Raw genomic sequence first — 13,363 nt, forward strand, 5'->3', positions numbered from 1 at the left:
CAACACAGAACGCAGAATCGCTGAGCAGAAATTGATTGCCAAGTTCCGCACACATGAGGATGGCCTCAACCGGGATCTTGGGTTCATGTCACACTACCTGTTACCCCCACGGCTTGCCTGGGCTTGCAAAATCTCACTAACTGTCCTGGCTGCTGACAATATACACCTCTTTAACTTGTGCTTGTCCCTCTCTCCACTCACATTGTCTGTACCTTTTAAGACTTGATTACCTGTAAAGACTCGCATTCCAACTATTATCTTGTAAATTGAGTGTGTGTCTATATTTGCCCTGTTTGTGAGCACAACTCCCACTCACCTGATGAAGGGGCAGTGCTCCGAAAGCTTGTGCTGCCAAATAAACCCGTTGGACTTTAACCTGGTGTTGTGAGACTTCTTACTGAGAATCAACCACATTGCTGTAAGTCTGGTGTCGCATATACAGGTGAGAGGGCAAATAGCTGTACGTAGATTACCTTCCCACACAATCACATGGGTTTCTAATAACCATGGAGCGGTTTCATAATCACCATGACACTGACTTTTTATTCAAGATATATTTGATTGCATTTAAGTTTTCCAGTTGCCATGGTGGGAGATGATCTCTTGTCTCTGGGTCATTACTCCACATTTGTGGATTACTACTTCAGTAACATAATCACTATGCTACTGTACCATATTGGGTTGTGACTGAGCCTGAGCCACTAATCACTCTTCCGCGATTGTGTTTCAGAATTTCTGTGGATGTCTAACGCGGCAATGCAGAAGTGTTCCTCAGCGCATGAAAATGAATTTACCATTCTTAAAAATGCCAAATGCTCTGCAATTCTGTTTAGACAAAGATTCTCCACTCCGAGCATGCAAGTACATAGAAATATAACATCAATAATACTGCAAAGGTCAGCTGTTGTTTTCTGAATTGCTATGGTAACCCCTCTGGCAGCATTAGGCATCAATTGCAGCATTATGCTTGTCAGTCACTTCCATTCTCTTATATTCTGAAATTAGACATAAATCGAGGGAGAAAGAAAGACCCGCATTTATATAGTTCATTTAACAACAACACAAAGACCTTTATAGCCAATGAAGTACTTTTCAAATGTCGTAGCTGTTGTGAAGGCAGTGTAGTGATACTGCTGCTGGACTAGTGATCTGGGCTAATAGCGTGGGATAAGCTTTCAACTGCCTCCAGGGCAGCAATTTAAGTCTAATTCAATTAATTAATCTAAAAAATCTGGAATGAAAGCTACTATCCATAACGGTAGCCAAGAAACAAGACAACATCAGATGCAAAAACCCAGGAATATTCCTAATGTCCTAGAGAGAAGGAAAATAAATCTGCAATCCTTACCTAGTCTGGTCCACGTTTGACTAAAGACCCACAACGACAGTCATAGTTTGAGGATAAGGGGTAAATCTTTTAGGACTGAGGTGAGGAGAAATTTCTTCATCCAGAGGGTGGTGAATCTGTGGAATTCACTACCACAGAAAGTAGTTGAGGCCAAAACGTTGTGTGTTTTCAAGAAGAAAATTGATATAACTCTTGGGGCTAAAGGGATCAAGGGATACGGGGGAGAGGCGAGATCAGTATATTGAATTCGATGATCAGCCATGATCAAAATGAATGGCGGAGCAGGCTCGAAGGGCCAAATGGCCTACTCCTGCTTCTAGTTTCTATGTTTCAATGTGATTGAATCTTAATTGCCCTCATAGGGCAATTACAGATGGGCAACAAATGCTGGCATTGCCCAAATTTGTGAAAGAATTTAAGAAATGTAGAAAGCACAACTGCCAAATTGTGCACAGCAATGTGATACAGATCAGGTAATCTGCTTTTTAGTGAGGTTGGTTGAGGGTAAATATTGGACAGACACTCGGGAGAACTCTCCTGCTGTTTTTCAGGAGTATGTAACATTCACCTGAGAGGCCGAATAGACATATAATATACATCAGCTCTGCAACACACCATTCGTACTGTAAAGTTTATTTATTAGTCACAAGTAAGGTTTACATTAACACTGCAATGAGGTTACTGTGAAATTCCCCTAGTCGATACATTCCAGCGCCTGTTCGGGTCAATGCACCTAACCAGCAAGTCTTACAGACTGTGGGAGGAAACCTGAGTACCTGGAGGAAACCCATGCAGACAGAGGGAGAACGTGCAAACTCCGCATAGACAGTGACCCGAGGCTGTAATTGAACCTGGGTCCCTGGTGCTGTGAGGCAGCAGTGCTAACCACTGTGCCACCCAAATTACATTGAAGTATCAACCTCGATTATGTGTTCAAGTCTGTGGAGTGGAATATGAACACTTAAACACAAGAGTGCTATCACTGAGTCGCAGCTGACACCAGTTCCACCTGGATAAGGGAGCTTCCCTAACCTGCCGGACACACACACATCAGCAAGACATGCAACTGCATCCATATCTACTTTTAAAACATGCTACCGTGCAAAGGGACCTGGGGGTCCTTGTGCATGAGACGCAAAAGCCCAGTCTGCAGGTACAACAGGTGATCAAGAAGGCAAATGGGATGTTGGCCTATATTGCGAAGGGGATAGAATATAAAAGCAGGGATGTCTTGATGCACCTGTACAGGGCATTGGTGAGGCCGCAGCTGGAATACTGTGTGCAGTATTGGTCCCCTTATATGAGGAAGGATATATTGGCATTGGAGGGAGTGCAGAGAAGGTTCACCAGGTTGATACCGGAGATGAGGGGTTTGGATTATGAGGAGAGGCTGAGGAGATTGGGTTTGTACTCGTTGGAGTTTAGAAGGATGAGGGGGGATCTTCTGGAGACTTATAAGATAATGCGGGGGCTGGATAGGGTGGAGGCGGAGAGATTCTTTCCACTTAGTAAGGAAGTTAAAACTAGAGGACACAGCCTCAAAATAAAGGGGGGTCGGTTTAAGACAGAGTTGAGGAGGAACTTCTTCTCCCAGAGGGTGGTGAATCTCTGGAATTCTCTGCCCACTGAGGTGGTGGAGGCTACCTCGCTGAATATGTTTAAAGCGCGGATGGATGGATTCCTGATCGGTAAGGGAATTAAGGGTTATGGGGATCAGGCGGGTAAGTGGTACTGATCCACGTCAGATCAGCCATGATCTTATTGAATGGCGGGGCAGGCTCGAGGGGCTAGATGGCCTACTCCTGCTCCTATTTCTTATGTTCTTATGTTCTTATATTGGTGCTGTGTTAATTGGAATGATGAGAGACCAGCACCCATGAGATGCCTCCTGGTGTATATACAAAAAGCACCTGCCCACTTTTGACATTTTTCTGACATGGTTAAAAAGTAAAACAAGTGGAGACATGGCTGGACTTGATCCTGCCCTAAATTCTGTACTATTCTCCTAGTCGCTTTGATAATACATCCTCCTCAATATTGGCCCAGAATTTCAGGGTGGTCTGGCTACAGCATTATAGAATTTAATTGTGACATCCTCTGAACATGGAGTTGTTTCTGCTTTTTCATGTTAAATTTGATTGATTACAGGCTGTTCCAACAATGTCTATTCTCTAAGCTCTGGAATTCACTTCCTAAACCCCCCCACAACGTCGCACCCTTTAAGAAGCTGGTTAAGTCCTCTTTCTTTGACCAAGCTTATGGTCACTTGTCCTAATAAATCTTCATGTCAAATTTTGTCACAAAATCAATCTTGTGAAGCGCTTGGAACATTTTACCAGGTGAATGATGCTATATAAATGCAAGTTATTAAAGTCATGGTCATAGTTTTACAGCACAGAAAGAGGCCCTTTGACCCATTGGGCAGGATTTTCCCGTCCTGCCCATCATTGGAATCATAGCGGGTGAGGACGGACCATGCAAAGATCCGTTGACTTCAGGCTGGAATTTTCGGCCTTGGAGTGAGTGCAGCCAGAAAATCCTGCCCATTGTGTCTGCGTCAATCAATTATCCTTTACTCTCATGATATGATATAGGGGGCCTTGAACTAAGATCTCAAAAATGGCATCTTAACCATCTTCAACCTACTTCAAGGTTGTACAAGAATGAAAATGTTGAGGCAGAAATTCACAGACCTTGTTGTTGTTAGATTAGTAGAGATGTGAAGTGTCTCTTTGAAAGGGAGAGTGATTGTTGATTAGAACTTTCGGGAAAGTAATGATCTGATTGCTGTCTTGGATATAAGTAATGCCAAATGCAACTTAGATCTATCAAGTTCTGAAGTTAGAAAGATATTTTTTTTAATGACCCAGAATGATTACATTCTAAATTTCCTGAAGGAGCAGGCCCATGAACCCCATTAAAATAGGTTCACAAGTCAGGTGTACGGAAGACTTGGAAGAAGTATATACAATTCTAAATGTGTTATAAATACCTCTGATTGTATATAATGCAATTTGAAGCATTCGCTGAGTGGTGGGATAACACACAGCACAGATGTTAAGTCTTCCTTATCTGTTCGCATTCTTAACTTATCTCTGCTGACCTCAAATGGAAATCCATCAACTCCTCAGTTTCTTATTTTCTGTCAAACACCAGTTTCCCCCTCAACAGATCTTATCTCACTGTAAAGCACAAGCTTAGAAATTCAATTACTTCCATCTGGTTATTTTGTCTATCACCTTCCATCTGTGCCCTCTAGTTATCAACCCTTTATTTACTCTATGTAAACCCTTCACAATTATAAACAGTCTACCTGTTCTCCTCATAACCCTCTTGACTATAATTCAAACAACCCCAGCTTCACCAGTTTATGTGCATAACTGCATAACCCCTCATCCCTGAAACCATTTCAGTAAATCTCCTCTGTAACCTCTTCAAAACCTCCCTTAAATGTGGTGCACTGAGTAAGATTGATGATAGACAAGGAGATTTACTAGAATGCTACCGGGACTTGATGGTTTGAGTTATAAGGAGAGTCTGGATAGACTGGGACTTTTTTCTCTGGAGCGTAGGAGGCTTAGGGGTGATCTTATAGAGGTCTATAAAATAATGAGGGGCATTGATCAGCTCGATAGTCAATATCTTTTTCCAAAGGTAAGGGAGTCTAAAACTAGAGGGCATAGGTTTAAGGTGAGAGGGGAGAAATACAAAAGGGTCTAGAGGGGCAATTTTTTCATACTGAGTTTGGTGAGTGTCTGGAACAAGCTGCTCAAGCCATTAGTAGAGGCAGGTACAATTTTGTCTTTTAAAAAGAGTTTAGACAGTTAGATAGATAAGATGGGTATCGAGGGATATGGTCCAAACGCGGGCAATTGGGATTAATTTAGGGTTTAAAAAAAGGGGCGACATGGACAAGTTGGGTTGAAGGGCCTGTTTCCATGCTGTACACCTCAATGATTCGACGACAGAGTGGATAAGGAGCAGCTGTTCAGCTGTTAGTTGAAGGGTCAGTCACGAGGGGACATAGGTTCAAGGTGAGAGGCAGGAGGTTTAGGTGGAATGTGAGGAAAAACCTTTTTACCCAGAGGGTGGTGAGGGTCTGGAATGCGCTGCCTGGGAGGGTGGTAGAGGCGGGTTGCCTCACATCCTTTAAAAAGTATCTGGATGAGCACTTGCTTGGCACGTCATCACATTCGGGGCTATGGGCCAAGTGCTGGCAAATAGGATTAGGTGGGAGTTCAGGTGTTTCTAATGCGTTGGTGCAGACTCGATGGGCCAAAGGGCCTCCTCTGCACTGTATGATTCTATGATACTATAGATTTAATATTAAATCTTGGCTCTTCTACTCAATTGGCTAGTCCTAGCAGTCCTTTCAGCCAATGTACAACAAGGTTCGGGTAACCAGATAAAACCCCTCAGACTGTGTGCTTAATTCTAACTGCATGCAATTTCATTGAAGTACCTAAGAGTGCAACATGGCCGATGTATATAGTTTGAAAAGAATTGTAGTCCCTGTAATAAAAATATTGAAATGTTTGTAATGTTCTCATTACCGAATTGAAGCACCTCAGAATGCATCTTGATCTCTGGAGAAAATGTGAATCCATGATGTGGAGATGCCAGCGTTAAAGAGGTGTGTATTATCTCCAGCCAGGACAGTTAGTGAGATTTTGCAAGCCCAGGCAATTCGTGGGGGTTACAGATAGTGTGACACATGATAGTTCCGCACACATGAGGAGGGCCTCAACCGGGATCTTGGGTTCATGTCACACTATCTGTAACCCCCACGACTTGCCTAGGCTTGCAAAATCTCACTAACTGTCCTGGCTGGAGACAATACACACCTCTTTAACCTGTGCTTAACCCTTTCTCCACTCACATTGTCTGTACCTTTAAAACTTAATTACCTGTAGAGACTCACATTCTTGTAAATTGAGTTTGTGTCTATATATGCCCTGTTTGTGAACACAACTCCTCACTCGCCTGAAGAAGGAGCGACACTCCGAAAGCTTGTGCTACCAAATAAACCTGTTGGACTTTAAGCTGGTGTTGTGAGACTTCTTACTGAAAATGTGAATATCATTGCATTTTCCTGTTATAACAATTTGAAATGTTTTGTATTGTGTCTTTCAGATTTTGTATGAATAAAGTATATTTTTGCAAAAAAGATCTTGGCTGATCCTGGCAGGGGTGAAACCATGATCATGATCACTTCTCAGCCTTTCAGCTAAGATCAAGTTTCAGATCAAGCCCAAGATCAGATGCAATGCCTTTTCTTGTCAGCTTGGACCTTGTATGTCTCTCATGTGGGGACCATGAATTGGATTTAATTTAAATTTGAGTTGGTTTTTGGAGCAAGCAAGGAGATGGATTAAGGGCTTGCCCTGTCCACTCTGCACATTGGCTTTCTAACTTTAAGAACGGAGTAACTTTTTAAAATGTGTGCAGTGTTAATGCTACAATGTGATGTGTTTTTTTTTTATCTTTTAGGGACAATGTGATGTGTTGCGACCTTGAATTACCTTGCCATGGTCCATGCTGACCTGCTGTTTCTGCAAGCGTGTGCAATGCTAAACCTCAGCACCTACAGGCAATGGTCATGTTGTTGGTCCCAGGAATCAATCTGGTCAGGAGGAAACGACTCACATTCCTCTGGCCTTGGTAGTCCATTGCAGGGGGGGAACTTTGGCATCTCCAAAGTTAAGGAGGTGGTGGGTGGGCATTCCTGATAGTGAATGTATTGTACAAGGATGCTCCACTCCCATTAATTAACATGTATGCCCTGGCTCAAAAACGGTGAGGGGCTGGCTGTTCTATCAACAGCTTCCACTGGTGCTGGCACCTTCCAGGCCAGGCATTCAGGGCAGTGACTTCAACTACATCATCAATGTGGCTGGATGATCTGGCAGCACTGACAGCAGACTGGATGCCACATCCAGAATCCTGATGGAAGCTGTACAAGATGCCATGTTGCATGATATCTTCAGCAACCCTGCAGATGGAGCACTGTATAGATACACTTGGTCATGACCAGATGAGGCCATCCATTCCAGGATAGACTTTCTGTTTGTGTCCCGGGCGTTCACACTCAGATCCACCAACAGCAAGCCAGTGTTCTTCTCTGACCACTGCCTCCTGCTGGCCGACTGTTACTTACAAGAAGACCAGAGGATTGGCAAGGGGACATGCAAGCTGAAAGTGAAACTGTTGATCCCAGAGAAAATTGAGGAACTCAAAAGGGATTATGACAAAGTGAGGCAAGGTGAATGGCCATTTGAGTGAGGTTGTGGTTGGTATTGGGTCTCTGATGGATTTGTATTCCAGCAGGGTGCAGTGCCTTCATCAGAGGGTGAGACAGACTGGTACTCAGATGGGCAAAAGATGAAATGGCAATTTTAGAGCATTCTTAAGTCAGGTAATCTGTGTCAGTGATTTTGAAATCTTTCCAGCAGTTGAGTACATTTGAAGTAGCCAGTGTTTTAGGAAACATGGCTGCCAATTTGCACACAGCAATCTCCCACAAACAGCAATGAAATAATAACCAGATAACCTGTTTTAGTGATTTGGCTGTTTTGGGCAGCATGGTGGCACAGTGGTTGACACTGCTGCTTCACAGCGCCAGGGACCTGGGTTTGATTCCGAGTTTGGGTCACTGTCTGCGTGGGTTTCCTCCCACAGTCCAAAGATGTGCAGGTCATCTAATTGGCTATGCTAAATTAACTCTTAGTGTGCAATATGTGTAGATTAGAGGGATTAGCGAGGTAAATATGTAGGATTACGGGGATAGGGCCTGGGTGGGATTGTTGTTGGTGCAGACACGATGGGCCGAATGGTCTACTTCTGCACTGTTGGGATTCTATGATTCTATGTTGATGGAGTGATAAATATTTACCAGGAACCTGGGAAGAGCTCCCCTACTCTTCTTCCAAATAGTGTGTGAAATCTTTAATGACCAACTGAGAGGGAAAATGGACCTGGATTTCACATCTCATCCAAAAGCTCCAATTAGAATCAACTTCTTCACAACCTTCATCATTTTCATGAATAATCATGGGGAATGAATAACGGGATTCTATGGCGAGCATATAAACCAGTGGGTGTGCTGTGTTGTGCCGAGTTGCATTCCCTAACCAAAAAAAGGACAAATAAGTTAAATATTGGTTTCAATACTTTGGAAGAATAACACCCTATTCAGCAAAGTGAATGTGTGCTGCCATGCTAACGATATAAAGTTCCTTGTATAATACACTGGTTAGGCTGTAATATTCCGTTTTTTTTAAAAAGTGCAGTTCACTTCATAGAGCTCCACTGTGTAATCCCACATGTGATACAGAGTTCAAGCCCACAGAGCCTGCCTATAAAAGTGTTCTAGTCCCTCCCCAGCTCCTCCTCTCTCCTTTGCAAACACAGTGTTGCATGCATTCTGTGCAGAACAGGAGTTCCTCACAGACTATTTCAGGAGACAAACTTGTTTTTTCCTAAACTCACTAAAATTTGACCAGTTCATCTTGTTCCCCATCAATTCAGTGCAAAGTACCTTTCATCAATGCTTAAGTGTATTTTGTGCGTTCATTGTAGGGGGTGGAGAGGGAGATCACGGTTTGGTGGATTTGCAAAGCAGGGGGGAAAGGATGCAGTAAAGCTCACTACATGGAGGAGCCAGTAGAATTGTGGCTGAAATACTATTAATATTGTGAGTTGACAGATGCAAAGAGCTTTCTGCATGGAGCGAAATAAAACTTAAAGAAAGACTTGCATTTATATAATGCATTAGTGCTCCTTACAACCTCAGGACACTCCAAAGGATTTTATGTCCCAGTTGTGTACTCTTGAATATATCCACCGTTGTAATTGAAGTGATGCCTTCATGCTTTTCAGACCGGGAGGCCACTTCCAGGCATTCAGTCACCTTCTTGATGACATTAGCTGGCAAGTCCTCAATGAACTGGTACACAGAAAGGCTACATAGGGGGGCGGAACTGGCACAGTGGTTAGCACTGCTGCCTCACAGCGCCAGGGACCCGGGTTCGATTCCTGGTTTGGGTCACTGTCTGTGCAGAGTCTGCACGTTCTCCTCATGTCTGCATGGATTTCCTCCGGTTTCCTCCCACGGTCCGAAAGACGTGCTGGTTAGGTGCATTTACTATGCTAAATTCTTCCTCAGTGTACCCGAACAGATGCCGGAGTGTGGCGATTAGGAGATTTTCACATTTCTTTGCAGTGTTAGTGTAAGCCTACTTGTGACATTAATAAATTAACTAACTCAACTGGACGATGTGGTCACCTTTTCCAAAAGTAGAAGATGAGGGACAATCCAGAGCATAATTGTGGCTGAGTCTCGGATTATGGAACCCATCACATCAATCTACCCCTGTTGCAGGAGATACCTCACTTCCCCACGGAGCAGATCAAGAAGCCGTTGAATGGATGGTCAGATTCGACGTCCAGTAGAAGCTCTTCCCATCACAGAAGGTTGTAATAATGCAGGAAGTCCAGCAACTTTCACACAACAAGATCTCACAAACAGCAACATGATGATGACCAGATCATTTTCTGTTTAAACTGAAGTTGGTTGAGGGATAAATATTGGCAAAGGCACCAAGGAGAACTCACAAGCTTTTCTTACAAACAATGCTGTGTTTTACACCCATTCAAGAAGATAGACTGGGCCTCAGTTTTCACATCACGTTTGACAAATGGAACCTCCAACATTGCAGCACTCCCTCAGCACTGCACTGGGACCTAAACCAATGACCTTCTGGCTCAAAAGGCAAGAGTTGAGCATTTGCTGACCACATTAGCAATACATTATAGAAACGATTGCAATGTGACACTGGGTTACTTCTAAAAGTCAAATAAGAGGAGAGGCAATTTTCTGTATCTAATGGTCGAGTTACAGAATGATTCTCATTGTGAGCATGAATGTAACTGCCAGAGGGGAAGCGCCTTTTAATTTTTGAATTTTGTTTAAAGCCATCTGTCGGAACATGCCTGTTTTTAAAAGGCTATCCTATAAAAGGTCGGAGCAGAAGTAGGCCATTTGGCCCATCGAGTCTACTCCACCATTCAATGAGATCATGGCTGATCTAATATAATCCTCAACTCCACTTTCCCACCTTGTTCCCATAACTCTTGATTCTCTTACTGCTTAAAAATCTGTCTATCTCAGCCTTGAACATACTTAATGACCCAGCCTCGACAGCCCTCTGCAATAAAGAATTCCACAGATTCACTACCCTCTGAGAGAAGAAATTCCTCCTCATCTCTGCTTTCCTCATCGATATATAATACTCAACTCACCACAGCAACCCAGAGGGATTAGTGGATAATGGCACCACCTTGTAAAGCAGTGCTAAGCAGGACAACCCCCTCCCCCCCACTGCATCCACTCCCTCGAAGATCAAGTCCGTGTTGAGTAAATCTATCAGAGTTGAGCTGCAAATCGCTGCTGTATTGTCTTATCTCAATCACCATGCTCAAAAGAGGAGTAAATTAATTGGGGCACAGAAGGAGGCCATTCATCCCACTGTGCCTGTGCTGGAACTGAGGGTTGATAAATTACTCCTATTTCCCTGATTTGTCCTGAGGGTCCTAGGGCAAGAGTAAATCTAAAATAAAAGTCAGGGTTTTCATTACTAATCAGGATCTGGCCACACCTATTAGAAATCGTGTGTGGATATGGAGCCAAATGAGGACAAGATTTAATTGTGATGATGCCCTCTACAGTGCAATAGCCCAATGACACATACACAAATGAGGGAAAATATTCAACAGAGGTTGGTTGGGATACAAAGGTTCAAATACCAACAGATCCCAGTGCCTTCAGGATTGGGGTGCGATGGTGGTGAACAAGGTTCCTAAATACAGCACAAGTCAAACCTCTCAGTATGGAGGTGGGGGCATCAACAATTTAAAGCACTCTTCTGGAAAGCTCATGTACCTGTAAAAATGTACCAGAGCCTTTATCACAAGATAGATCGCGAAAACATAACATAAGCTAATGCAGCCCCCTGCTCATCGGAAGGGTTATGGGAGCCCATAAAAGCTTCTCACCATGCTGGACTAATCACTTCTCTGGCCTGGTATAAAGATGCTTACAGCAATGAATTGACTATTGACATCCTGGCCATCCTTAGCCTACAAACCCCTCTGTGATTTCACACAATGGATCAGTGCAGAGATAACGTCGATGCTTGTGAAACCTTCCACAACTTTGCAATTCTCTCTTTAAGGATAGGGTGCGAAGATCCAATAATTTGTCATATCAGGCAGGGGAGAAATAGGGAAGGAAAACTATTAAAGTAGGGAGAATCCATCTACTATTCATATTTACTATGCAACTATGGATAATTATATTTAAACACCTATCCCAATAGGAAATGACCCTTTCACTAAAGTTCCCCCACCCCAGTATAAAATATGGACAGCCATTACGCTTGGGTAATCCTAATTGGTACTAATGTTGTGGAGGATGAATTTTAAGGAATGTATGTAAGATGGTTTTCTAGAGCACTATGTTGAGGAACCAACTAGGTAACCGGCTATTTTAGATCTGGTACTGTGCAATGGAAAATGTCTAATTAATAATCTTGTTATAAAGAGTCCTTTAGGAAATAGTGAGAATAATATGATAGAATTTTACGTTAACTTTGAAAGTAACGTAGTTCAACCAAAAATTAAGGTCTTAAATCTACACAAAGAAAACTGTGAAGGTGTGAGGCACAAATTGGCTGTGGTGGATTGGGAAACTGTTAAAAGGTATGACAGTAGTCAGGCAGTGGCTAACATTTACATAACTAATACATAGTTTACAACAGAAATATATTTGTTTAATGCACAAAAACCCAGAAAAGAAAGTACTTCATGGCAAATGAAAGAAATCAAGGATGGTATTCGATCAAAGGAAGAAGTAGGAGGTTGCCAGAAAAAGGGTAAGGCTGAAAATTGTGAGCATCTTAGAATTCTGCAAAGGAGGACCAAGAAAAAGACTAAGAAAGGGAAACTAGAACGAGTAAACTAGCGAGAAACAAAATGCTTCTATCGGTGTGTAAAAAGGAAAAGATTAGCAAAAACAAAAACATGAATCTATTACAGTGGAGTCAGGGGAATTTATAATGAGGAACAAGGAAATGCCAGATAAAGTAAACAAATATTTTGTGTCTGTTTTCACAGAGGAAAATACTAAAAACCTACCAGAAATAGAGAATCAAGGGACCTCTACTTTCTCAGGAGACTAAGGAAATTTGGCATGTCAGCGAGGACTCTCATCAACTTTTACAGATGCACCGTGGAAAGCATTTTTTCTGGTTGTATCACAGCTCCTGCTCTGTCCAGGACTGCAAGGAACTACAAAGGGTTGTGAATGAAACCCAGTCCATCACTCAAACCAGCCTCCCATCTGTTGACACTGTCTATACTTCCCGCTGCCTCGGAAAAACAGCTAGCATAATCAAGGACCCCACGCACACTGGATATGACTCTTCCACTTTCTTCGATCGGGAAAAAGATACAAAAATCTGAGATCATGTACCAACCGACTCAAAAACATCTTCTTCCCTGCTGCCATCAGATTTTTGAGTGGACCTACCTCACATTAAATTGATCTTTCGCTACACCCTAACTATGACTGTAACATTACATTCTGCACTCTCTCCTTTCCTTCCCTATGTACAATATGCTTTGTATAGCGCGCAAGAAACAATACTTTCCACTGTAAACTCATACATGTGACAATAATAAATCAATCAATAATAAATGAAGAACTGCATGATGTTAATATTAGTAAAAAAAAAGTACTGGAGAAATTAATGGGGCTTAAAGTAGATAAATCCCCTGGACCTAATGATCTGCATCCCAGAGCATTGAAAGAGGTGGCTGTAGAGATAAAGTTAAAGTTTATTTATTAATCACAAGTAAGGCTTGCATTAGCACTGCAATAAAGTTACTGTGAAATTCCCCTAGTCGCCACACTCTGACGCCTGTTTGGGTCAATGCACCTAACCAGCATCTTTCAGA

At 42.6% G+C, this 13,363-nt stretch overlaps 1 long non-coding RNA gene and 1 pseudogene across 1 annotated transcript in view; both read left to right on the forward strand.

Moving 5' to 3' along the window:
- Window positions 1-13,133, forward strand: part of LOC144499911 (uncharacterized) — a 35,590-nt gene extending 22,457 nt beyond the window's left edge. Inside the window, exons 2-3 of the long non-coding RNA XR_013498907.1 lie at window positions 6,839-7,009; window positions 12,521-13,133. This is a non-coding gene — a long non-coding RNA (uncharacterized LOC144499911). The remainder of the gene's footprint in view (window positions 1-6,838; window positions 7,010-12,520) is intronic.
- On the forward strand, window positions 6,556-6,782 carry LOC144500174 (U2 spliceosomal RNA; annotated as a pseudogene).
- Window positions 13,134-13,363: the final 230 nt, after the last annotated feature.

This window comes from Mustelus asterias, chromosome 10 (assembly GCF_964213995.1).
Source record: "Mustelus asterias chromosome 10, sMusAst1.hap1.1, whole genome shotgun sequence".
Classification (NCBI taxonomy): Eukaryota; Metazoa; Chordata; class Chondrichthyes; order Carcharhiniformes; family Triakidae; genus Mustelus; species Mustelus asterias.